This window comes from Anolis carolinensis, chromosome 2 (assembly GCF_035594765.1).
Source record: "Anolis carolinensis isolate JA03-04 chromosome 2, rAnoCar3.1.pri, whole genome shotgun sequence".
NCBI classification, from domain to species: Eukaryota; Metazoa; Chordata; class Lepidosauria; order Squamata; family Dactyloidae; genus Anolis; species Anolis carolinensis.
Genome location: NC_085842.1, coordinates 142,980,577 through 143,007,158, shown reverse-complemented (window position 1 = coordinate 143,007,158; position 26,582 = coordinate 142,980,577). Strand labels below are relative to the sequence as shown.

General features: G+C 42.6%; 1 protein-coding gene across 23 annotated transcripts in view; it reads right to left on the bottom strand.

The window, feature by feature from the left end:
• Positions 1-26,582, bottom strand: part of arhgap44 (Rho GTPase activating protein 44) — a 136,883-nt gene that overhangs the window by 74,439 nt on the left and 35,862 nt on the right. Inside the window, exon 1 of one of the 23 annotated variants that reach the window (XR_010002922.1) lies at positions 1-26,582. This exon is cut by the window's left edge and continues 15,519 nt beyond it. The exons of the other annotated variants lie outside the window; for them this stretch is intronic. The gene's annotated coding sequence lies outside the window, so the exon portion shown is untranslated. 23 annotated transcript variants of the gene reach the window in all.

The following is a 26,582-nucleotide window of genomic DNA, read 5'->3' as shown; positions in this document are numbered from 1 at the left end:
AGAAGAAGGGTCTCCCCTTTTTCAAATTCCGTCAGCAGATATCTATCACCAGGTACTGTTCAAATCCTTAGGTCTCTTAGACACAACACAATTATAGCACTTTGATACACACTGGGCATCCTTTATCCAGAATTAGAAGATTTGAAATACTCCAAAATCCAAAACTGTCCACATGAGTATTTGAGATAGTGATGCCTTTGCTTTCTCATGGTTCAATGTACACACATTTTATTAAGTGTGTAAGGTATTATTATTATTATTATTATTAAACTTTATTTGTACCCCGCTAGTATCTCCCGAAGGACTCGAAGCGGCTTACAAAGGCCAAGGCCTCAACACACAATATAACAATACAAAACAAAAGGCAAATTAAAACAATTAAAACAGTATAAACAACAAGCAATAAACAATACGCTAAAACACAATAAAACTGGGCCGGGCCAGAGTAATGGGTACAAGATTAAAAGTGCTGATGTGACAGGTGATATATAAGGCTTCTAGGGCAAGTGCAGAGTGTGATATACGATCTAGTTCTAATAAAGTGCTTATGGGACTTGGAGTTGGAGATTTCCTATTAATCTGGGAAGGCACATTGGAACAGCCAGGTCTTCAAGTTCTTTCTGAAGACTGCCAATGTAGGGGCCTGTCTGAGATCCTTGGGGAGGGTGTTCCAGAGTCGGGGATATGAAACACAAAGGAATTTTGTGTTTAAACTTGATATTTCATTACACACACACACACACACACACACACACACACACACACACAAAGGTATTCCAAAATCTGGGGTGGGGGTGGGGGGGTCCCAAATTCAAAACATTTTAGTTCTAAGCATTTTGAGCACTTTAAATGTTATGGCTCTACTCAAAAGAATCCTGGGTTTTGTAGCTTCTTGAGGTATTTAGAATTCTCTACCACAGAGCATTAGTACCTCACCAAACCACAAACTCCTAGATTTCATAAGATACAGTCAGGGCAGTTAAAGTAGAATGATAGTGCTATAATTTTATAGTGTAAAAGAGACCATAACAGCCATGGTGCTGCTGAATACAATGACTGAGATAGGGTTGCCCTTCCCTATGGTCCTGTAATCTTGGGGACTTTGACCAGTTGACTCTATTTGAGGCATTAACAAGCACGCAGATCAGAGTTCTGTATGATGGCTTGTCATCCTTCCACCTCTTTGCTTCTCCTTGTGACACTCAGCTTCCAATGTTAGTAATATTGCTGTCAAGTCAGTCTATCAATGAATGCAAACACTGCACTTTGGGGCTAGGGGTGTTGATAAATACTGGTGACAGAGATCAAGGAATAGCCTTATTTATATCAACTGGAATAGATAGATAGATAGATAGATAGATAGATAGATAGATAGATAGATAGATAGACAGACAGACATACAGATAGATAGTTTATAAGTGCTAAGACTTTGGCTGCTGTTTAAGAAGGCGTTGGTGAAAATTTGATGTCTGGTTGCTGAGGGGACATCAAAGACAACTGAGAATAGTCAGAAGAGGGTCAGACATGGAGAAAACGAAGAAAAAGAGGAATCAGTTGGTAAAATAACTTGGGCTGTGAAAACATCTGACAAGCAATTGTGCTATTCAGATTTGTCCAGAGGGGTTTTTGCCTTTGCCTTTCTTGGAGGCTGGGAAAGTGTGACTTGCCCAAAGTCATTCAGTGGGTTTCCATGGCTGAGTAGTGGTTTGGACCCTGATCCTTCAGTGTCCTAGTCCAACACTCAAACTGCTGTCTGTATATTTCACACCAACACAAAATTAGCAACAGATACTGGGAGGAATGAAAATCCTGGCACACACAAAGACATCTCTCAGTGAAAAAATACAAGTGAGATGATGATGATGATAACATAATCAACATTTCCCTTCCAATATCTGAGCAATTAAATTGCACACCTATTTTCTTGCTTATTTACTCTTCTCCATAATTTTAAAAGACAGAAAATTCCATGCATCATCCCTGTTTCTTTTTTTTAAGGCTTTGATATTTCTTTGTAGCAGGGATCCAAAATGGTTATGAATGCATACAAATGAAGGAAATTACGGCATACCCTAGATCCACTGCATATATAAAACCAGATTTCTAAGGATTTTAGATCACACTATAATTGGTTGTTTCATGGGCTACAGGCTACATTCAATATATTCACATATTTTTAAAAGGCATATTTAAAGAAGGGGTCATGCAACCATTTGACTGCAGTCAAAGGATCAAAAGAATATTAAAACTTGAAAGCTATGTGCAAACTAGATGAGATTCTGAAATATATAATGCCAATATTAGGATTATTCACAACATTTTATTTCCAATTACTATGTATGTTTATGAAAGCTGGGCAGTGAAGAAACATGATAGAAAAAAATTCAACTCATCTGAAATGTGTGGGAAAGTTTTATGAATAACAAGACTGCTAAAATGATAAATAAATGAGATTTAGAATAAATCAAGCCTGAACTCTCTAGACTAAACTGTGACTGTTGTCAGAGGCGGTCCAACATTAAGACCAATTAAGCCGTTGCTTCTGGTGCAGACCATGTGGGGGCACTGTCGAGGCAGCGGCAGCAGAAGGCCCAGCCACCCGTCTGCGCGGCCACCCTCCTTGCTCTTCCTCATTGTCACCCACCGCCTGCCCATTGATGGTCCTGTGCGTGTGTGCAGGTCTTTCGATTGACTGCAGAGTCGATTGGAAGGCCTGTGCACACGCACAGGACCATCTACCATCGGCCTCGGCCTCCTTCCCCGGAGCCCGCTCCCCCTCCCATTGGCTGAGCCCGTGACACTCCGCCCACTGAAGGCCCCCCATTGGCTGCCTGCCGCTCTCCGGCCTTGATTGACGGGTGGCAAGGAGGGGCTTGTGTGGGCAGAGAGAGAGAGAGAGAGGGAGAGAAAGATGGAAGCCTTGGAGTAAAGAAGAAGGAGAAGCCCTGAGGGAGGGAGGGGGGGGAGGGGGGGAGGGAGGGAGACTGGGGACATGCCTTCCTTGTTTGTGGATCTCTCTGCCTTCTCGTGTGGGGTCGTGAAAAGGAGGAGGAGGAGGCGCGCCCTGTGTTGGGAGGCGAGGGCCAGGCCCGTCCTTGGCTTATCTGGGGAAGGGAGAACTACAACTCCCAGGTCGACGGGCGGGCAGTGGGCGACAGCGAGGGAGAGCAGGAGGGCAGCCGCACGGTCGAGCAGCTGGGCCTTCTGCCGCCACCAGTATTTATCAACAATTTTTGGGGGGCAGCAAAATTTGGGAGGGGAGCCAAAATTCCGGTCACCTACTCCCAAAAATTACCTCGGGACGGCTCTGACTGTTGTACTTTGGCCATATCACAAAAAGAAATGATTTATTAGGAAAGAGAATAATGCTTGGCAATGCAGAAAGCAGTGACAGGAAGACTACATTTCAGATGAACAAACTCAATCAATGAAGCCTGAGTCTGCAAGGCCTGAGCAGCCTTGTTGGAGGTATTGGATACAGTACTTGGAGGTCCCTTATTGACGGAGTTGCCATAAGCCAAAGGCAACTTAACAGCAGTTAACAACAACATGAAAAAAAATTGATCTTAACTGTATTGAGTACAAGTTGGCTATTTTGTTTCTCATGTCTCACATGATGGCAAGGATTGGGTATATTTTGGTTATAGATGTATATCTACACCTTGAACATCCAAACTTTTGCACCTGAAACCCCCCACTTCTAAAGAAAGAATGCTAATAAAATCTCTGGTCCAGGGTGGGAACCATGAGGCCCCCTCCAGATGTTTTTATATTGTAACTCCCATAGCCATGGGCAGCACAGCCAATGATGAGAAATACTATGAGTTAGTTGAGAAATATGTGGAGGGCTGCATAATCCCAAACCTTGCTCTAACCTCATACCTGGTAAACTCAGTATTGAAGGAAGCAAGTAATTTCAGTCAAGAGATTTACCAGCATATATTAACTTTTCTTGAGCTTTATGAAGGAACCAGGCAAATGCTAATAGAGGGCAAGAATTCCATTAGTATTTAGCAAAAGTTTTCATGTTTGTTCATCTGGGCAATAGAATGAGTTTTTCTTTTAAATAAATTCCTGTGAGGAAGGAACAGAAATTCTCATATTTCAATCCAGACCCAGGGTTCAAAGAGCAGAACACTTAGAAGACTGCCATTTCCTCCAATCCCCCATCCCTGAGACATACTTCACTTTTTAACACTCTTATGGCACACAGATTTGAGATTATTCTCTACATTCTAGCATAGCTATTGAATATAGCCAATACAGGTGGAGAGATTTGGTTTCCACCCATTTTGAGGAATTTATTAACATTTGCAAACTTCTTCATATTCCAAACACAAAGGACCTAAAACTTTAACAAAATCTCAGTTGAGGGGAACAAGGAACTGACAGGTTTTCCCATCTCCAATGCAGCATGGAACTAATAGTAAATCTATGACCAAAAGTTGCTATAGACCAAGATGAAATCAAACAGATGTTCAACTCAGGTAGAAAGAAGCCTCTTCTAATTGGAGAAATATCAAATATGCATGAGGAAAAGGAGTCAGAAAGAGAAAGGAAATTGACTACATTAAGACCTTGTGCTGGATTCCCTACCACCACTATTCTCCCCGAAGATGAAAAATTTCTGTGGGGAGGTGGGAGGCTCAGCACTTTCCAGCAACTAATTTTATACCACCATAAATCGGCTGTGAGCTCATGATCTATTATATCATTATAAAAACGAATCCTCATCTTTTGGAAGTATTCAAACTCCATAAGGAACCCTGAAAGTAATGTTCAGATGAAGGTGGATGTGCCCTTCAAACTTCAAAGACAGGGCATGCAAAATGTAATTAAACTTAATAGCTTTCGTGAGTGCTGCCTTCTGCGCTAATGGGTGGGGAGAGAAAAAGTGATGTAAGATGACTACAAAACTGGATGTGGAGTCTAAAGAAAAGACATGCATCCTCTGAAGATCAAGTCCCCAAAACTGTGCTGTCTATACTTCCTGAGGAATAGGGATTTTCTCACATTCTGGCCATACCTATATTATCTTTAATATTAACCTTACATGAATTCCACATGTTTTAGGCCATTTACAGTTTACAGTCCAAAAGTCAGGTGCCAAGGTTTTACTTAGTTTAAGGAATTTAAATTGAGAGAATGAAGTTTTTCAACAGCTGCTGTTCAACAACTCAATTTCACATCCATTCCTGCAATTTTAGTGGAGTCTTTGTTTTATAGCATCATTTCAAGCATGTTATAAGCCTAAGATTTGTACTTTGTAATATTACATTTCCTTGTGTTTTTATTTATTTAATTGGTAATGTTACGTCCAACAAGGACCGATTCGGGATTATTTTAATGGCTTATTATGTCTACCTTGAAGTTCTGTTTACTGGTATTTGAATCCTTGATGGAGTACATTGCTTTGGATTTGTAATTATGTGTCTGTTTAATAGAATTGTTTTGATTTTGTCTTATGATGTTGTTTATTATGTGTATTATGTTGAACTTTGTTGTGTGGTGTTTTTTGACAACTGAATGTTTTTATGTTCATGTTGGAATCCCTGAATCCTCTCGAGGAGATGTAGCGGTATATAAAGTTTTATTAAATATTATTATATTATTTCATATTGTATGTTTGAACTGTTGTTGTAAACCATCTGGAGTCCTTGGAGAAAGGTGATATAGAAATTTCCCAAATAAATAAATAAGACCGCATGTCATTCATCAATGGCACATACCTGTGAATATTTGAGAAATGCTACATGTAGGACAGTATTTTTAATTTCATCTGATGCCACAGGGTTTGTTTTCAGCACTGGAAATAAGGTTTCACTAGTATGATCTCTCTGTGACCGACTATGCTCTGGTACAATTCACATGGATACAGAATGTGTTCCCTTTCTTGGCCGCCACCGACTATAATACATTTTGTTTTGCTTCCACCTGAAGTGCCTTTCTGCTGGTGCAAGTTCTCCCCTCCAGCCACCGTCAACCTGGTAGAAGAAGCCCATTTCAAGTTTCCCTTATGGTGCATGCCTTAATTGCCCAAGCCTAGCCTACTATAGGTGTGAAACGACATAAATGTATTGGGGAACAATACAGAAGGCTAAGTTAAAGTGAAGACTAAACTAAAAAACCCTACACTTGCTCTCTCCAAATGCCATATTCTCTTCCACAGCCTGTGGCTCGTTCTTTCTTTCTTTCTGTGCCCTTTCCGGCCTTGTCTCTCCTATACACCTGAGGCTGGGTATTTTATAAGACCAAGTTTCTCTCTTTGTCTTCATCCTCATCATGCTTTGGGTTGGCTTGCCAGTTGCCAATGCTTCTGCTTCCCAGTCAGACATGACGGCTGCGCAGTGTGGCCTGTGGCTCCGTGTTTATAGTTAAGCAGTTTTCCAAACAAGGGCTGTTGGAATTGTTGATTGGCTTCAATTCTAATTAGGTGCCTCACTGGTGGACACTGGCCAATGGCCATTAGTTTGGGAAGTAGGCAATAGTTAGTCGGGGAATGGAGTCCCAGGGCCAGTCCGATGAGGCTTCCACCTCCTGCAAACTTGTAGTTTTTGGTTCGTGGTCTGGAGGGAATCACACAAAGAAGTTGCTTTCAGGACCACTGGGAACTTAGCAGCTGGATCGAATGACATTAGATTTGCATGGTAGTTTTTTTTGCAGAACTCTAGAGCACACATGTCTGTGTAGCTCAGAAAAAAAAATTATTTCTATGTACATACACTCATTGTCTGGGTTGGTTCTAACTGTCCATTCCACAGTCCACACACACACTTAACATTTCAAAATGGAAGAGAAAGGTGCCTAATGATTGATTTAGTGACACTGCCCTCATGTTTCTCAGGTTGAGGTTTATTCTCAGATGACGTAACCTACCCTACCACACAGTGTCCACCTTTCCCTTGTTTAGAGAGCTGATTAACTTAAGATGGGTGGGTAGATTGGGCCAGATGTACTACTAGTCCTTTTATTAATTTATTTTATCTTTCTTCTCTCCCCAGCCCCTCCTATCCATCCACCCTCCGTCCAGAGCCTCTCTCAAGCTTTCTGGGAGCCTCTCATTCTCTGCTGCAAACAGTAATCTGCGACCTGCCCCACAGTGGCCACCTGCTACCCTTCCCTTGTTTGGAGAGCTGAGTAATTTAAGAGGTGTGTGGGTGGAATGGCCTACCATTAGATGTACTACTTTATATTAATTTATTGTATCTTTCCTTTCTCTCCAGCTACTCCTATCCATGGAGCATCCATCATCCATCCATTCCAGTCTGACCCACAGCTGAACTGACTGACAGCTGACAGCAAGCCTCCTGGACCTGGCAGCCAATCACATCCAACAGCCCTAATCCCCACCTTCTCCAGTTGCCAGCCACTTCCCTGCCTGCCAGCCAAAACACTGATGCCTGCCTGCCCTGAAGTCATCCTTCTCACCCTGTCCCTGAGTCCTTCCATTACCCTATTTGGGGTTGCCATTGTCTTGCCTTCTGCTCTGGTGGAACAGAACTGTTACTTTTAAAGTAATATTACTTCTCCAAAAATATTGGGTTTTTTTTCCAAACATGGCTAAATTTCCTACAATACATTTTTAATTTTATTTTCAGTGCATCATACTGGAGTGTTTTTCTTATAAGGGGACATGCTGCTTGTGGGTGATGGCCTCTTTCGGTATGTTGTGTTGACACAAGCATGAGAATGAAATGCAAAAGCTTAGATAGAAGTTGCTGTTATTTTTATTAGTAAAGAAAGTTCAATAGATTCCTGTAAATTGTGGGATATGTGGAACTCTGCATCTTTCGCAGTTTGGCATTGTCCTGCTGCTGCTGCTATCTGTAACTGGAGAAATTACAGGGTCAGGCCGGGAAAGGGGGGATACCTTTTAAAGAATTTCCTAAAAATCAGGGGATGACTCAAATGTTATGATACTTGGGAGGCTGACAGTGGTAAATGTGTCCTCCAAGTGGCCATTTTTATCCCGATAGCCCTAAAAATGATGGAAAGGGGAGCCTGGGAAGCCCCCCCCCCCAATTGCTGCCAATGGGCCTGATCTTCCCGGATCAAAAATGGATCTTTTGGGTGCCACAATGGAAAACTACTTTTTGTCCTCCTAAATTTGGACATGTCCCGAAAAATGGATCGGGGGCCACCGAATTCAGGCCACCGAAAATGGATCAGGGTTTTGCACACCCCTAATGGACAGCATTCTGGAAGTATAGGCTTGGAAGAGGATAGCCTGGCATTGTTAGGAAACAAGAGTTTGTTTTCACCTTCTGAAAAGCCAGCAAGAGGTTTTTAACTTAGGTGGTGGTGATACTGGGGTTTTCTACTTTTAACAAAAGATAAGCTTGACATCTTGCAAAACAAAGATGTATCACTTCCAACCACTGCCTGCCATTGTAATGAGGATGTGTATGGGAGTGGGAGGGGTAAATGAAGTCAGGCACTACTCCTTAGATATATCATTCCTGATACGCTCTGATGCCTGGAGGGAAGGATGCATCTGAGAGCAGGAGGAGATGTCAGAGCACTCCCAAAGTGATGCTAACCCAGTCCGACAGGATGTCACTACAGCTGCATCGTGATGGGAGAAATAATTTATCTCCACCCCTGAGTGGGGAATTGCTATGGGCTATAACCTCTTGAAAGGACATTTGCAAAAACCTAACACATTTTCAGACATTGCTACAACATGACTACTGGACTAAGACCCTTTTTACTACTGGCTGATAAAATATGTTTTAATTGAAGCTGTGGGGGCAGGGAACCACAGATGCCAACTGGTCTCATTTCTTTTCTGCTCATACTAGTAGATCTTTCAGTCAGAAAAGGAAGAAGTTACTTTGGAAGCCGTCTCTAGTGCCTGTGGGTTTAGTGCACAAACCCACTCTGGACACTCATTTGGGTTACCTTCATGGCTTTCAGGTGCACTCTTATGATTTCATTACAGAAACTCTTCAAAATAAAAAGATATTTATGTACATTACAGCAGTTAAGCACCAATTAACTGCCATGGGATTCATTTTAAGGAGGGGCAATCATGAACAGCAAAAGAGAAATAAAAGAGGACAGAAGAATAGAACTGCCTCACCAGCTACCCCAATCTATTAAAAAAAAACATACATCTATAATTTTGGTCAACAAAATGGAACTCATGAGAAAAGTGGAGCTTGAAAGTCATCCTTGGAATAAGCCTTCAAGTTGTCTCTTGAAGCTTCATAATTTTGTGTTAACTAATGCAAGCCTTATGTGACCCAGCTGTTTTATTTTATACTAGCTTGGGAACCTGGCATTGCCGGGTTATTTGAAAAGGGCTTTGTTTGTTTTTGGATGTTAGGTAATATCAATTTGGTAATATGTTACACTATGTCTTAGAAAAGAACTCAGTCTTTGCTTTTGTTTTTTTTATAAATGCTCCCATTAGAAAATGCATAAGGATGGGGGTGAACTACAATTCCCCAAAATCTTGGGTCAATCCTCCCAAAACTCCCGCAGTATTCACAATTGGCCATGTTGGGTCTGTGTGCCAAATTTGGCCCAGATCCGTCATTGGTAGGGTTCAGAGGGCTAATGGAACACAGGTGAAATATAACTCCCAGAGATAAAGATCAATCACCCCAAAGTCCACCAGTATTCCCAGTTGGCCATGTTGAATTTATGTGCCGAGTTTGGTCCAGATCCCTCATCTGCTGGATTCAGTATCCTCTGAATACGGGTGAACTATAACTCCTGGATGTCAAGGTCAATCACTCCCAAATCCTGCCAGTATGCAAAGTTGACCATGTTGGGTTTGAGTGCCAAGTAGGTTCCAGGTCCATCATTCACTCAAGTAGGTAACTGTAAAGAATTTAAGATGGCTGATGGTGTCAAACTGCTATAACGGTGACCTCTAAATGTGTAAACATTTTCAGTAGATGTCTCCCTTGTGCTTTCTCCCATGAAGAGGATTGGTTTGAACCCAAACCACAAGAAAATGGAGAGAGGCGCAGACTGGTGAAACACATGCGTGAGAAAGAGAGAGAGAAGTCACATGAAGCTAGTTCTCATAAAGCCAATATGTTCTGACTAAAATCACTGTCAGGAACCTATCCTGCCCAAAGCATGCGTTTTCAGATACTTCATACCTTGAATTTTTTGTGCTTAAAAAAAGCAAAAAAAATAATTTGACATTTGCCAAGCTTTTTATTACTATTACTTCACTTACCTATAACATTACATATAAAGTGTCTCAATAATACATACACTCTTCAACGGTTAAAGGTAACTGTGGTGATCATTTGAAGGTTAAGGAAATGCATTTATTTTGAAGAATAAATATTGTTATAATGATTTAATAAGAGTTAGGAATTCCATCTTGAATTATAATCTGATGTAAGATATTCAAATGTATTGTTTGCATTGTTGAAGCACAGGCTTGCAATTGTAATTTCACAACATTTGTCTACTACTGGAATCTTTAATCCAGTCATAGAATCATAGAATAGTAGAGTTGGAAGAGACCTCACGGGCCATCCAGTCCAACCCCCTGCAAGAAGCAAGAAATCGCACTCAAAGCACCCCCCAACAGATGGCCATCCAGCCTCTGTTTAAAAGCCTCCAAAGAAGGAGCCTCCACCACAGTCAGGGGGAAAGAGTTCCACTGCCTAACAGCTCTCACAGTGAGGAAGTTTATTTATTTATTTACATTTATTGACAGTATTTATATTCCGCCCTTCTCACCCCGAAGGGGACTCAGGGCGGATCACATTATGTACATATAGGGCAAACATTCAATGCCCATAAACACATCGAACCGAGACAGAGACAACAGACAGACAGACGCAGAGGCAATTTAACCTTCTCCTGAGGGGATGTTCGAGTCTGGACACAGGGGGGAGCAGCTGCTTCATCATCCACTCTGATGGTACTTCCTCATTCCAATGTTGTAAATTAGTTAAACTTGCCTCCCCACTTTTATAAGTGGTACCTTATTTTCTACTTGATAGATGCAACTATCTTTCGGGTTGCTAGGTCAGCAACGAGCAGGGGCTATATTTTATTTTTAATTGACGGGTGCTCACCCTGCCACGGGCTGGCCTCGAACTCATGACCTCATGGTCAGAGTGATTTATTGCAGCAGCTGTTTACCAGCCTGCGCCACAGCCCGGCCCCTGATGTTCTTCCTGATGTTCAGGTGGAATCTCCTTTCCTGTAGTTTGAAGCCATTGTTCCGCGTCCTAGTCTGCAGGGCAGCAGAAAACAAGCTTTCTCCCTCCTCCCTATGACCTCCCCTCACATATTTGTACATGGTTAACATGTCCCCTCTTAGCCTTCTCTTCTGCAGGCTAAACATGCCCAGTTCTTTAAGCCGCTCCTCATAGGGCTTGTTCTCCAGACCTTTGATCATTTTAGTTGCTCTCCTCTGGACACATTCCAGCTTGTCAACATCTCCCTTCAACTGCGGTGCCCAGAATTGGACACAGTATTCCAGGTGTGGTCTGACCAAGGCAGAATAGAGGGGGAGCATGACTTCCCTGGATCTAGACGCTATACCCCTATTGATACAGGCCAAAATCCCGTTGGCTTTCTTAGCAGCCGCATCACATTGCTGACTCATGTTTAACTTGTTGTCCACAAGGACTCCAAGACATATACTTTAAAAAAACCTGCAAAAGTTCAGAGTTAGAAGCTGTTACGAGTGGACATATTTCAGGGGGACTAAAGTGATAAAGCAGCTTAGCTTCACAGAACATGCAATTGTAAATGTATGCATGTTTTAATTATTCTCTTGGATTAATTCCATGACTATACATACACACTGTGTCTTTGTATTTTTTAAAAAAATCAGGTCAAAAATGAATTTTTTTTTTCGTGTCAGGAGCAACCAGAGTTGCTTCTGGAGTGAGAGAATTGGCCGTCTGCAAGGACGTTGCCCAGGGGACGCCTGGATGTTTTTTTGATGTTTTACCATCCTTGTGGGAGGCTTCTCTCATGCCCCCGCATGGAGCTGGAGCTGATAGAGGGAGCTCATCCGCACTCTCTCCGGGTGGGATTCGAACTTGGCAGCTTTCAGGTCAGCAACCCAACCTTCAAGTCACTAGGCTTTTATCCCCTAGGCCACCGGAGGCTCCTAAAAAAATGAATTGAGGCAAGTCGCTTCTAGTGTGAGAGAATCAGACATCTTCAAAGATGTTGTCCAGGGAACGCCCGGATGTGTTACCATTCTGCAGGGAGCTTTTCTCATGTCCCCACATGGGAAGCTAGGGCTGACAGGCGAGAGCTCATCCCGCCTCACGGATTTGAACTGCCAACCTTCAAGTCAGCAGCTCAGATGGCATAAGGGTTGAACCCATTTCACCATCGTGGCTCTTACTATGCCCGTGTATGATCCAAGATGAGCAGTTTGGATTTTGTTCCTGAGATATCTGTCTTGCATGCATTTGAATAGTTCCTGACTGTGTTGCCATCGTAGCATGGACTGTTTGGGACCTCTTGTCCTTTGTTGTATCTGTGTATTTGTGTGGCTGCAGTGAATGGCCATTTTGCTTTGTATGAGTCACTGAGTTTTATTTTTTGAGGGAACTGAATTTGCTTTAATGGACCTCAGAGTGAAGTTTTTGTTATTGTAAATCTCACCCTCTTGGTCACGTTTTGAGCCTTCTTGAAGTACAGTACGGAGTGTAGGATGGTTTTGTGTTGAATTTTAAACAAAGGAGTAGAGGACTTAAGCCACCTATAGGTTAACAAATCCTATTTCAGTATAGATTACCAGAGGACATTGACTTTATGAAGTAATTTATTTTAACAGGCAGAAAACATAAATGTAGAGTGATAGTTTCTTTTGGCATTTTATTGAAGGTTACCTGGAGTGGGTGGCTCATTGCTGGAATACTAGGTATCAGATAGGCCAGATAAGGAAGGACTAATCAGGTCTCTTTTTAACAAGAGTCTGCTTCTTGAGATACAACTAGGAAGAAAGAAATAATCTTGAAGGGAGGTAAGTGTGTGTGTGTGTGTGTGTGTGTGTGTGTGTGTGCATGCGGAGGAGGGCACTGAATCACAAATACAGCAAATTAAAACTGGGGGTGGGTTGGGTGAGAAGGGGGAATACAACAGAAGGCAATGTCTATTTTCACAGTTTTGCATAGAATCATAAACCCAGAAGAGTCCTCATGGACCATCAGGACCAAACTCTGCTCAGGGCAGGATTTCCTGCATCCTCAACAGGTGGCTGTCCAAACTTTTTCTGAAGACATCTAGAGGACACTTACCTTTCTATACAATTGGTTATATTATCAAACTGCTCCCACTGTGAAAAAGATGCTTCTAACGTTCAATTCAAATTTACCCTCCTGTAACTTCAAACCATAAGACCTAGTTCTACTCTTTGAGGTAGCAAAGAACAAGCCTGCACCCTTCTCTCCCTGGCAACCCTTGAGATATTTAAAGAGTGTGATCATGTCACCCTTCAGTCTTCTCTTTACCAAGCTGAACATGCCCATGTCCTCCATCCTCTCCTCACATGTTTTGCTTTCCACACCTCTCATCATCCTTCTTGCCCTTCTCTGAATTCACACCAACTTTACTATATCCTGCTTAAAGTCAGGCACCCAGAACAAAATGCTGTACTCAAAAAAGTTCTAGCCAGCAAAGAATATAGAGAAACTATTTGTTCCCTTAGTTTGGAAATAGACAGCATTTGCCTTTTTGTGGCAGGATCAAACTGTTGTTTCATGTTCAATTAATGATCAACAATAATTTCATGGTACTATTCCGAGGTAACTATCCCCCATCTCATATTTTGTTGGTTTTTTGTGGCCTAAATTGAGAGTATTACATTTGTATCTGTTGAACATCATTTTATTATTTTCAGAACAGTTTTTGTAGTTTATTGAGGTAGTTTTGAAATCTGTTCTTATTTTCCAGTGTGTCATCTATCCTTCCACTCTAGAACATTAATTCAAATGTGAATATGCCTTCATGTTATGTGTCGACTTACAACAATTTCATAATTTCACACAGTGTTTTTAGGCAAGAACTATTCAGAAGTGGTTTTGCCAGCTTTCCTCTAAAATATAGCTTAGAGCACCTGGTATTCATTGGCGGTACTAATGTGGGCTGATCTCTTGGCTTCCAAGAGGAGATAGGATCTGATGTCTTTAGGTACAAGCCCTATTAATTCAGCTACCTAGCAGTTAATATAGCTCTCACATGAACTTTTATTTTGAACACAAATGCCACTTGCTTTAAAAAAAAAGTGAAATGTGCTGTCCATGGTTCCTTCATAAACACGGTGTTTTTTTCCAACTCAAGTGTGGGCAGGACTATGTGCATTTTCCGTCTCAACAGGATACCCAAGGAACACATGCTGTCTTTGCATATTAATCTTCATGTGCACTAAGAAACAAGGTCCTGTCAGAAAGCTAGATAAAACAGTGTCTGGGAGGATGCTAACTATAAATTTACAACAGCAGTGATTTAGCTATTAGGTGACAAAGTAATATTTATTTTTAAAATCCAAGTAATTTGTATGATTAGTGTTGATTTATTCTGACAGCAAGCTAGTTATTTGTTGAAATTGATGCCAGTGGAGCAGTTACATGGACATTGGCTAATTTGATTTTCATTCAACTTTTTTCTCTCTCATCTTGTTTGATTGGAAAATAAGACTGTGTAGGTGACAACTGAAGATAATTGTCTAGAGGGGGTATGGAGATTAGAAATGAAAATATGTTCTCAAAAAGGAAAGAGGCACAAGGAAAGGAAGGAGACACACAAAATGAAGATTTCATCTGTATTTCAATGTTTTCTTGGAGATGCTGTAGCTCTTTGCAAGATTCTAGCTTTAAAAAGAAGCAGTTATGCATCAAACTAGACAGCATTCCATGGCTTGAGTATGGACTATCTAAAGGTAGTATCTCCCTATGTAAAATTAGCAGAGGAAGGATTTCTCTGTTTCACCACTCAAGTTTGGCGAGGACAGAGTAGAGTCAACTCTGTGGTTGCTCGTTGCCTGGGAATTCCCTTCCTCAGGAGGTCTGGCTGGCCCCCTCCTTGTTCTCATTTCCTCAGCAAGTGGAGACCTATTCATTTAAGCAGAACTTTTGAGGTTCAATTATATAGTGGTAGGGTGTGTAAATGGTGTTTTATTAGTAATTATTTTTTAAATTATCATTTTATAAACATTTTTAAAATACTGCTATTATTCAACTATCTTTAAAATCTTTTGTAAAATAGGATTTTAACTTAGCTTGTTTTAAACTACTGGAAGCCATCTGGGATCCTACACTGAAGGAAAGACAGAGTATACAACAGGCCCCCCACTTTCACAATAAATTAAGAAAAAAACTTTTTTTAAAGATGTGAGAGGATACTTCTCTAGGAATTTCTTAAGTCTTGCAGGATAACTCTAAGTGAAGTTTCACCAGAGGTTAACCACAAAGTCATGCTGCAGGACCTAGAGATTCTTAGAAAGACTGCATCAACTAAATCCATGAATGATCAAACATGCAAAATCTGAACCCACAAATGTAGAGGGCTGATTGTACATTCAACCAATTAATTGTTTGTTCTTCTTGCTCAGAGTTATTTATGTTGGGGAGTTGTCACTCCTCAGAATTCCTCACTTTTGCCTCTGGTAACTAAAGTTCATGGTAGCCCAACAGAAATTCACCCACAAAGGGTCTGCAATACTTTGTCAGTAAAATTTTACACTATGAATTTTCCCTATTGGGGTGACAGATTAGAGAGACTAATACTGAGAACTCCTGCATGCAAGGCAGTCAACCATAGTTCTTTGTCTAAAAAAATCTGCAATCAACTGAGTTCAAATGCATGAAACACATGGAACTAATCAACTATTCCAATGTTATCCATTCATCTTTGCTCTCAGTTATGTGGAGAATCTACCCTGGTTAACAATTCACTGGGAAGGAGTAGGTGCAGAGGCTGATGCAGCAAAGAGCATCCAGCTGTACAACCCCTGGCCCAAATACCAACGCAATGACACATTGACTTCACCATTATGCCTTGTTCACTCAACTCCAGTGTAGATCTCATTATTGGTATTTCATTACTATATTCCTCATCTTTTTTATACAAAATTGCTTTTATCTACAACTAATAATAACCCAGTAGGAAACATTACAAAGAAAAATAGAAGTTGGTATTTTATGGGAATGATCTTGATGAATACTTATATTTATATTTGATATTGTCTTCTTGCTCTATGATTTACTTTGACTTGTAAGTTGCCATGGAAGGAACTGGACTCTTAAAAGGTGGGATCAAAAGAAGCAACACATGTGGGATTTTCAGTTGTTCACAGAGTCACAGACCAGATCTGCTTAGAACACAGCCTTGGGGCTCACCTTTCATCCGTAAACCTTGAGGCTGGGACATACCCTATGAAACTGACTGATTCATTTGAGGTAAGCCTGGGATAAGTTCTCAAGCCTTATTCAGGAAGGAGAAAAGGGATTGTTTGGAAAGGTATTGGGTTAAATATCTTTTCTCATAAAAAAAGAACCCCACTGCAGACATGTCTCAAGGTGCTCAAAAGATGGTTATTTTATTAGTTAAAAAACACCTGAATTGTTTTAATCTGAGCATATGGCCAAAGCCTTTCTTAGGGACTATTTATAATTTAAGTTCAGAAATATCGGGGATTAGAAACTCTCAAGCAACCAGAAAATATTACTTTCAAAACAGCTTTCTGGGAAAGTATTGGAACTATACACAGGTTAAAAGATTTTCATTTTCTTTATTGTGTTAATTAAAACAACCATCTTTTGAATATTTAAGACAGGTCTACAGTTTTTCTATTAAGTTTGAATATTACACTGCAAGCTCTTTGGATGAAGGACTTTGAAATTTGGGTTATGAAACACTGTACAGAATCATGAACATTAGTGGTGCTGCATTAATCAGACATTAGGCTTAGGATGAAGAAGCTGCTTTACAGATTTAGAACAATGCAAGGCTCTGACCAGGGTTCCACCTCCAACTTGAAGCCTGCCAGATTTCTCAGGGATACACTCACAATGGACAAGCCAAGTTGAAAGCTTCTCATCTGGGGAATGCGGTGGCACCAAGCCCTCCAAAGATGCTGATCCCTTACAACATGAAAGTGATTTTGCAAAGAAAAGAGAGAAAACCTCTCTGAAAAATAAGCTAGAAATATAACTGCTGCCCCAAATATACCTTGGTGTCTATGAACCTACAATTATAGTATAATAAATTATTAGCTAAAGGTATATTTAGGTGACTAGAACTAAAGCTGAGGACTACACTTAAGAACACAAGTACTTTCCTGTACTTCTCACCCACACATCACACATATACACAAAAAACCTCCAAAGCAATCTTGTTTTGATTCACCAGGAACGCTGCCAAACCTTACGCTTACAAATCTCCAGCTGGTAGGACAGCTTTCAGACCATCTGTGCTTATAAAATGGAATTGAATCAACCCAAACTCTGGCCCTTGGTATTGTCCTTAAACTGTTACTTTCACAGTTTCTAATTGACATGAGAATATCCATTTCAAGGCCATCTATGGGTAGAGTTGCTTGTGGAATCTGATGATCAAATACCAGAGCAACACTATCCAAAACTACCATAAAGATCTAACATTATCTTTTCAGTTTGATTTTCTCCAATTTTTTTTCAGCACAAGGGCATAACAAAATGTCTTTTAAAATATTTAGGAGAAAGAAATAGATTCCAGAAGCAAGAAAATTAAAATACATTTATTAGTGGATATTTATAAACTATCTTTACTTTGTTGGAAGTCCAGGATATAAAATTCCTGCTTTCTGGGCCAAGAGACAGAAGAGATTTATGCATGAGCTGCATTTAAGCATGACTTTGTGCGTGCAATCATAGACTTAAGTAACGGTATGAGAAAAGGAAATGTTTTATCTTTAACAGACCAATAATCATTTTTTCAATTCAACTTTTTTCATACAAAAAGCCTTTTCACAGCATTTTCAATTTGTTTGTAATTGGAGACAAGGGATGGGGAGTAGCTGACATTGTTTCAGGGTGATTTCATTATGTCCGGTGCCCAACACTGCTAATTTAACTACACGGTGGTATACAGCTTTTAGAGGCCTAAAGGCTCTAAGTGTAAGTGTGAAAACACCAAAATTGATATGGAGACAGAGGAACACTTCAATGTAAAACTGTGAGGAGTAGGGAAGCTGGTTTGGGGTCACAGTGAGATAGGGGGATGAAAACCGCCTCCCTTTCTAGTAACTGTGATCAGTATCACTTATTTCACATTATTGGGTATCTGTTTGTGTTTGGAGAGGGGGGAAGTTTTAGCAAGATCTAGATGGGAATTGCTGCCTTCTACAGTTGGACTTCTACATTTGTGGGTTTAACTTTTGCTGATTTGACTATTCATTGATTTGATTATTATTTTCTATCTAGAAATCTTTTGGTCTTTCAGTATGACTCTATCCACAACTTAAAATTGACTACAGTGTTACCCTGAAGAACCTAGGGATTCCCAAAGAGGTGTCCTCTCAAATAAAAAATGACTTCTGTTTTTATTTGTGGTTTTATTTTTGGGAGTCCTTTCTGCTTAACCCCCATGAAAGTGGGGGGCCTTCTGTAATGAGTCACAAGCGAGCAGGGTGTTTCTTGGAGAAAGTTTGGATTAGAGAAGCATGCAAGCTATGAGTTAAGCACTTGACATGGTGCATATGTAGACTAGGAAAAACCCTTCTAAAGGTCAATGACTCTAGCTAGGCACACCCTGCACTGACATTATGATAGAAACATTAGCATATATACAGTATACCCAAAGTTCGTTGGGTGTTGGAGGGGCCTCTTCCCCTGCTTTCCTTTCTTTCACTTTTCCTCCTCTCACACTTTCCCCCCTTTCCATTCAATTATATACTATATATATGCTTTTTCTTTCTTCCCCCTTCCCTCCCTTCTTGTTTTTTTTTCTTTCCTTCCTCCTCTTTCTTCCTCCTCCTCCTCCAGCTCTAAGAGATCCTACTTTACAATGTCTCCATGGCAACATGGTTATCTTTGTGGCATACACATATCACTATTTTTCTTGGTGACATCACAGAGGGCCACTTCACCTAGCAACAGCCTTTGTAGTACAGACAGACAGACACATTTTGACACACACATATATTAGATTCCCTACCCCAACCATACAGTCACTAGCTCCTGGGATACTATTCTGGACTATAATTATTTCTCCTTAAATCTCATTAAAATTCTCACAAAAAGTCAAATTGATATCAAACCTTCCCTCATTCTGCTGACTTGCTAAATACCTGAAATACCTGTAAGGTTTGAGTTAATAATTCCCACACACACACTTAATAATTTAAATAAATTATTAGTTATTTTAAATATTGGACAGGCCAGAGATATGCATGACCTATCTGGTAAGAGAAATAGTGAGAAATACTGACCTCCACTAGGAATTATGATGCCAATACTCACAAAAGGTAACCGAGGCACCTGTCTGTCGATTCTGTGGGATTCGTTCCAGCTTGTTTGACCTGATGACGTGGACGGGATCCTTGGAGCTGTGAGAGCGACCGCTTGTGCTCTGGACCCTTGCCCTTCCTGGCTAGTTAAACTGGCCAGTGGTGAGCTGATTGATTGGTTTGTAACTATCATAAACACCTCATTGGTTCAAGGGAAAGTTCCAACATGCCTTAAATGGGCGATAGTAAGACCTATATTGAAAAAGACCTCCCTTGACTCTACTGTTCTAAACAATTACAGATCAATCTCTAACGTCCCGTTCTTGGGCAAGGTGCTAGAGTGGGTGATCGCTTCTCAGCTCCAGGGATTCCTAGATGACGATTTTCTAGACCAATAGCAGTCTGGCTCCAGACCTGGACACAGTACCAAGACGCCTTGGTTGCCTTGGTGGATGACCTCCGCAGGGAACTAGACAGGAGGAGTGTGACCCTTCTGGTTCTCTTGGACATCTTGGCAGCATCGACTATGGTATCCTTCTGGCTCTGCTCTCCAGGATGGGTCTTGGAGGCACTGCTCTGCAATGGCTCCATTCCTTCCTGGAGGGCCATTCCCAGTAGGTGAAGCTGGGTGACACCTGTTTGGACCCCTGGTCATTGACCTGTAGGGTCCCACAAGGTTCTATTCTGTCCCCCATGTTTTTTAACATCTACATGAAAACGCTGGGAAAGGTCATTCAGAGTTTTGGAGTTCGGTGCCATCTCTACGCAGATGACACTCAACTCTACTACTTTTTTTCCACCGAAATCCAAGGAAGCCCCTCGGATTCTAGACCAGAGCCTGGCCGCTGTGATGGGCTAGATGAGGGCAAACAAGCTGAAGCTCAATCCTGACAAGACAGAGGTCCTCCAGGTCTGCCGCTCGTCGGATCGGGGCATAGGGTGGCAACCTGTGCTCGACGGGGTTGCACTCCCCCTGAAGACACAGGTCCGCAGTTTGGGGGTCCTTCTGATGCTTGATGCTAGGTGTCAGCGGTGACTGGGAGGGCCTTCGCACAATCAAAACTTGTGCGCCAACTGCGACTGTACCTCGTGAAGTCTGACTTGGCCATGGCGGTCCATGCCTTAGTTACCTCTAGGATGGATTATTGCAATGCACTCTACGTGGGGCTGCCCTTGAAGGTGGCCTGGAAACTACAATTAGTCCAATGATCAGCAGCCAGCCTGCTAACTGGAGCAACCTACAGGGAGTGGTCAACCCCTATTTAAGGAGCTCCATTGGCTGTTGTTCACTTTCTGGTCCCAATTCAAGGTGAAGGTAATCACCTACAAAGCCCTGAATGGTTCAGGACCTATCTTCGCTATCGTCTTTCCCCCATAAGCCTGCATGATCTCTTCGATCTTCTGGGGAGGCTCTCCTCTCATTCCCATCATTATCACAGGCTCTGCTTGTTGGAACAAGGGAGAGGGCCTTCACTGTGGTTGCCCCTTGGCTTTGGAACTCTCTCCCTAGGGAGATTAGACTGGCCCCAACCCTGTCTGCCTTTATTAAACAGTTAAAAACATGGTTTTTCCAGTGTGCATTCAAGTATTCAACAACATGACAGACCCCTAATATAGACATCCTGCTTTTTGCACTTTATTTCCCTTCCTATCTCATCCAATCCCAAACTTTCCCAGACAACTCTTTGACACTTTGTCCAGGCACTTTATTAAATGGTCTTGAAATTATGCACTTTCTGACTTGATCGCCCCCCATCTCATCCATTAGTGGTGATGCTGTTTTTATTATCTAATTTTTATCTGGTTATTATGGTGTTATAATGTATTATTGTGTTTTAATCTGTTTTATTTTACTTGATTGTTGTGTTGATACTGTTTAGATATTTGTATTTTTTTAACTTGTCATACCTTGTTCTTGTTTTGGGCTTGGCTCCATGTTAGCCACCCCAAGTCCCTTCGGGGAGATGAAGGTGGGATAGAAAAATAAAGTATTATTATTATTATTATTATTATTATTATTATTATTATTATTATTATAATATTGTTATTATTAAGATGCCACACTGGCAAGTAACCTGTTAGAAAGCAGTGTGAAAACCGTGAAATTTGTACACAAGATGTTAAGACAACCTAAGTGTTCTGTTCTCTATTTAATTATGTGCTATAGTTAAAATACACTTTTTTAGGGGCTGCTCATGCCATTTATCACTCACCTGCAAGAATGGTAGTCCCTCCTTCTCTGTGAGGGCCCTTTGTAAAGAATGGTAGTCCCTCCTTCTCATCAGAGGGCCCTTTGTAAAGAGGGGGACAGTGTTCTCTACTGTCATTATCCATTATATTCCTTCCCACAATGTTTCCTTGCTGTCTCCTGCTTCCTCTTCAGCTTCTCTGCCATTTTTCTATAAGTGTACACCCAACTCCTCTGGGTCCATCCACTGCCGCAACACTATCAACATGGAGCCCCCATGGTGTCCCACCAGAAGTAGCCCTGCGTCATGTGATGGGCTCCGGGGGACACTGTGCCGGCAGTTGAGAAGGAGAGACGACGCTTTTCTCCCTGCATGTCATGAGGTCATGAGTGAAATGTTTCAAAACCCTTGTAGATGTCTACGGTAACACCATGGATAGTACAAAAGAACAGTAATATTTTTGGACCACAGTTAGCCACAGATAACTATGGCTAACTATGAAACCATAGATCAGAAGGGTTTTGTGGACAATAATAAAGATGGCCTGGGGTACAAAACAAATGAAAGTAGAAACAACTGAATATGTTCAACTTTGAGTGGAGAAGATCATGTGGAGACCTTGTTGCATTCTTCAAATATGTCAAGACCCAGGCTGCAGAGCACCAATAACCATACACAGAGGCCAGAATCTATCTAATATCTTTATTGAAGGAATATATAAAGTTAATAAAAACAAGTGTAGAAAATAGTCCAGAATTAGACCTTTCAGGAAAGGTCAGAATTAGTCCAAAAAAGCAATGTCCAATAAGAAATATTAAGGTCCAAAGTTGTAATCCAATAACCGAAACACTCACTTTGCCAAGCAAAGTGAGGGGAGATGACAAGGTCCTTTAGTCCATGAAACTTGAGCGAGGCTAGGAAATAACTTGATACTTGAAACAAGGCTTGAACGTGGAACAAGGTAACTAAGAACAAGAACAAGGTCCGTGGAATAACTTGATAAAATCCGTGGAACAAGGCAAGGATTGATCCTGGGAAACAAGGCAAAGTCCGTAGATAAACAAAGGCTGGGAAGCAAGGCGAAGGCTGGATAGCAAGGCAAGGCTTGAGCAGGAGCGAGGCTTGAATCGGAGCGCGCTGTCCAGACACAACTCGCTCCGTAGGCTGACGAATTGACTCCGCGAAGTTACTACGCGGGTAAAACACCTAAATAGAGTCTAACTTTCCCGCCGAAGCAGTTCTCTGGGAATCAGAACCGAAAGCTAAACTCTGAGACCAGATGTGAGACTCCCCAAAGATTCTCACGAGAAGCAGTCTTAATTGGCCACATTCTTAGCTGCAATCCTCGCACTCCTGCGCGAAGCTGATTCCAAACTTCTCTGTTGTTTACAAAACTCCCGGCGCAAGAACACGGGAGAAGTAGGCTCTGGGCTTGTTTGACATACTTCTGGGAGACAACTTTCTTGCAGGTGCAAGGTTCCCAGATCTGCCTGGGAAAGATCTGGCTGAGAGGGATCCAGTTCAGACTGGGAAGGTAAAAAACCCAAGTTTTCATCTTCATCAGGAATTACAATGTCCTGAGCAGGACTACAAGGCCCATGGGTCATCACACTATCCCCCTCCTCAAGGCCCCTCCCAAACTGGGGCCCTCTCCCCGAGGCGCGAGGTCGCGGTTTGGTGGGATAGGTCTGATGAAAGCGACGGGTTAGATCAGGAGCATGGACTGTGGAGGCGTCTTCCCAAGAGCGTTCCTCAGGGCCAAAACCCACCCAGTCAATGAGATATTGTAGGCGGCGGCGGTGAAAGCGAGAATCCAAAATGTCCTCAACCTCGAACTCCTCCTCCCCATTCATCAAAACAGGAGGGGGGGCCGGTTGGTCTGTATCAGGTCGCACACCATCCGCCGGAAGGAGCAGGGAACGGTGAAACACTGGGTGAATGCGCATTGAACGCGGAAGTTGGAGTTTGAAAGTCACGGGGTTTAATTGCGCCACCACTGGATAGGGGCCAATGAAACGGGCATCTAACTTCCGGCAAGGGCGGTGGGAGGGCAGAAAGCGAGTGGACAGGAAAACCCGATCTCCTACCTTGATTTCGAGGCCCGGCTGGCGATGTTTGTCAGCGTGGCGTTTATAGTCCTCCTTGGCTTGGTCCAGTTGCTGGAGCAAAAGTTGTTGCACCGCTGTGAGTTCCTGCAGCCAATCCTCTGCTGCGGGAACTTCTGAAGTTTCAATGACAGGGGGGAAGAAACGTGGATGGAAGCCGTAGTTTGCAAAGAACGGCGTTTCTTTTGTAGAAGCTTGAACTCCATTGTTGTAGGCAAACTCAGACAGTGGTAACAGAGAAGCCCAATTGTCCTGTTGGTAGTTTACATAACAGCGAAGATACTGCTCCAAAGTGGCATTGGTGCGCTCCGTTTGCCCATCTGTTTGGGGATGATGAGCTGAAGATAAGCGAGAGTCTATGCCCAATAGTTTCTGTAGTGCCTTCCAAAAACGAGAGGTGAATTGAGATCCACGGTCTGTGACTAAACTCTTGGGCAATCCATGTAGTCTGAAAACATGTTGAAGAAATAGATCCGCAGTTTCCTTGGCCGTGGGGAGGCCTTCGCAGGGAATGAAATGGGCTAACTTGGTGAAAAGGTCCACCACCACTAAGATCGTGGTGAATCCACAGGAAGGTGGTAGGTCAGTGATGAAATCCGCGGAAATTATTTCCCATGGGCGAGATGGGGTAGGAAGGGGGTGTAAAAGCCCTGAGGGCTTCTCCCTTCGTATCTTGGAGCGCTGGCATACTGGGCAGGTGTTGACATATTTTTCCACATCCTTGCGGATCTTGGGCCACCAAAAATCCCTTAGGATCAAATGCATAGTTTTAAATAGTCCGAAATGTCCTGCTGGTTTGCAGTCATGACACAGACGAAGCGCTTTTTCCCTGCCCGGTCCGGGTGGGATATAAACATGATTTCTATAGCAGAGCAGCCCATCTTTAAGCGAAAAGGGAAAATGCAGACCTTGGCGAAGTTGGTCCTGCGCCCAGGCATCTGTTTGCTGACTAGCCCTGATTTCTTGAGCACAGATGGGTCCTGGAGTAGGGGAAGTTGAACCAATGGGAATGGATTTGGTGTTCCCCACCGTGAGCGTGGCAAAGTTCTCGGGTTGTAGCAGTTGGGATTCAAAGGTCTCCTTGCGTCCTGCAGCGTATTCCGGTTTACGTGACAGGGCGTCTGCTTGCTTGGTTTGGGCTGGGGTCACATAATGGATCTGGAAGTTGAAACGTTCAAAGAATAGAGCCCAACGTTGCTGCCTCTGATTTAGTTTGCGGGCAGTTCTTAGATGTTCTAGATTACGATGATCAGTGTGGACTTCAATGGGAAATTTGGCCCCTTCTAGCCAATGTCTCCAAGTTTCAAAGGCTGCCTTTATGGCCAGTAGTTCTTTTTCCCAAATGGTGTAATTCCTCTCTGGTGTGGTTAGTTGACGAGAATAAAAGGCACAGGGATGGAGGTGATCTCCCACCGGTTGTAAGAGTACAGCCCCAATTGCCACATCAGAGGCGTCCGCTTGCACCACAAAAGGGGTTCCAGGATTTGGGTGCTGTAGAATTGGCTGGGAGGTGAATAGTTTCTTTAGTTGCTGGAACCCTTTCTCTGCTTGATCAGTCCAGCGGAAAGGCTGCTTTCCACGGATGCAGCTAGTGATGGGGTCGGACCAGCGGGCAAAATCTGGAATGAACTTGCGGTAATAGTTCGCGAACCCCAAGAAACGCTGCACCTCTTTCTTGTTAGTTGGCGCCCGCCATTCCAATACTGCTGAAACCTTGGCTGGATCCATGGATAGCCCTAGAGGCGAGATGCGGTAACCAAGGAAATCTACCTCTTGTAGATCAAAGGCGCATTTTTCCAGCTTGGCATAAAGTCCATGATCCCGCAATCGTTGTAACACCATTTTGACGTGGTTCTCATGTTCTGATTGTGATCTAGAAAACACCAAAAAATCGTCCAGGTAGATTATCAAGAACCTGTCTAGATAGTCCTGAAAAATGTCATTGACAAAATGCTGGAACGTTGCGGGGGCTCCGCATAAACCGAAATTCATAACTCGGGACTCAAATAATCCGAATTTGGTCTGGAAGGCGGTCTTCCACTCGTCCCCTTCCCTGATGCGAACTAAGTTGTAAGCCCCCCGAAGATCCAGCTTGGTGTAAACCTTGGCTCCTCGAAGCCGATCCAGTAGATCCGAGATTAAGGGCAGGGGATAGCTGTTCCGCTTGGTGATATTGTTCAATGCTCTGTAGTCCACCACCAAGCGTAGTTCCCCTGACTTCTTCTTCACAAACATCACTGGGGAGGCGGCTGGGGATTGAGAGGGTCTGATGAATCCCTTGCGAAGGTTTGTCTCTAGGAATTCCCTGAGAGCTTCTTGCTCTGGTTCAGTCAGGGAGTAGAGATGCCCTCGCGGGATCGGGGCCCCCTCCACCAAGTCAATGGCACAGTCATAAGGTCTATGTGGGGGTAATTTTTCGGCTTCTTTCTCATTGAATACATCCCAATACTCGGAGTACTTCTTTGGCAAGGTGATGATGGGCTCGGTGTCTGTGGCATGGCATACCTTGGCTACGAGGCAATGGTTTTGGCAGTACGGTGAAGCAAACTGCAGTTCTCTGTTGGACCAGGAGATGTTAGGGTCGTGGAGAGTCAGCCATGGAATTCCCAAAATCACAGGGAAATGGGGGACCTCGGTAACAAAGAAGGAAATCTCTTCCATATGTTCCCTTATCCACATCCTGGTGGGTTCCGACCACTGACTTACGGGGCCCGTCTTGAGGGGGCGGCCGTCTATGGCTTGCACCACACGGGCATTCTTGAAATCATGATATTGTAATCCCAGAGAGTCGGCATACTCTCTATCGATGAAATTGTTGGTAGCTCCAGAGTCTATCATGGCGTGGATCATGACGGGTCC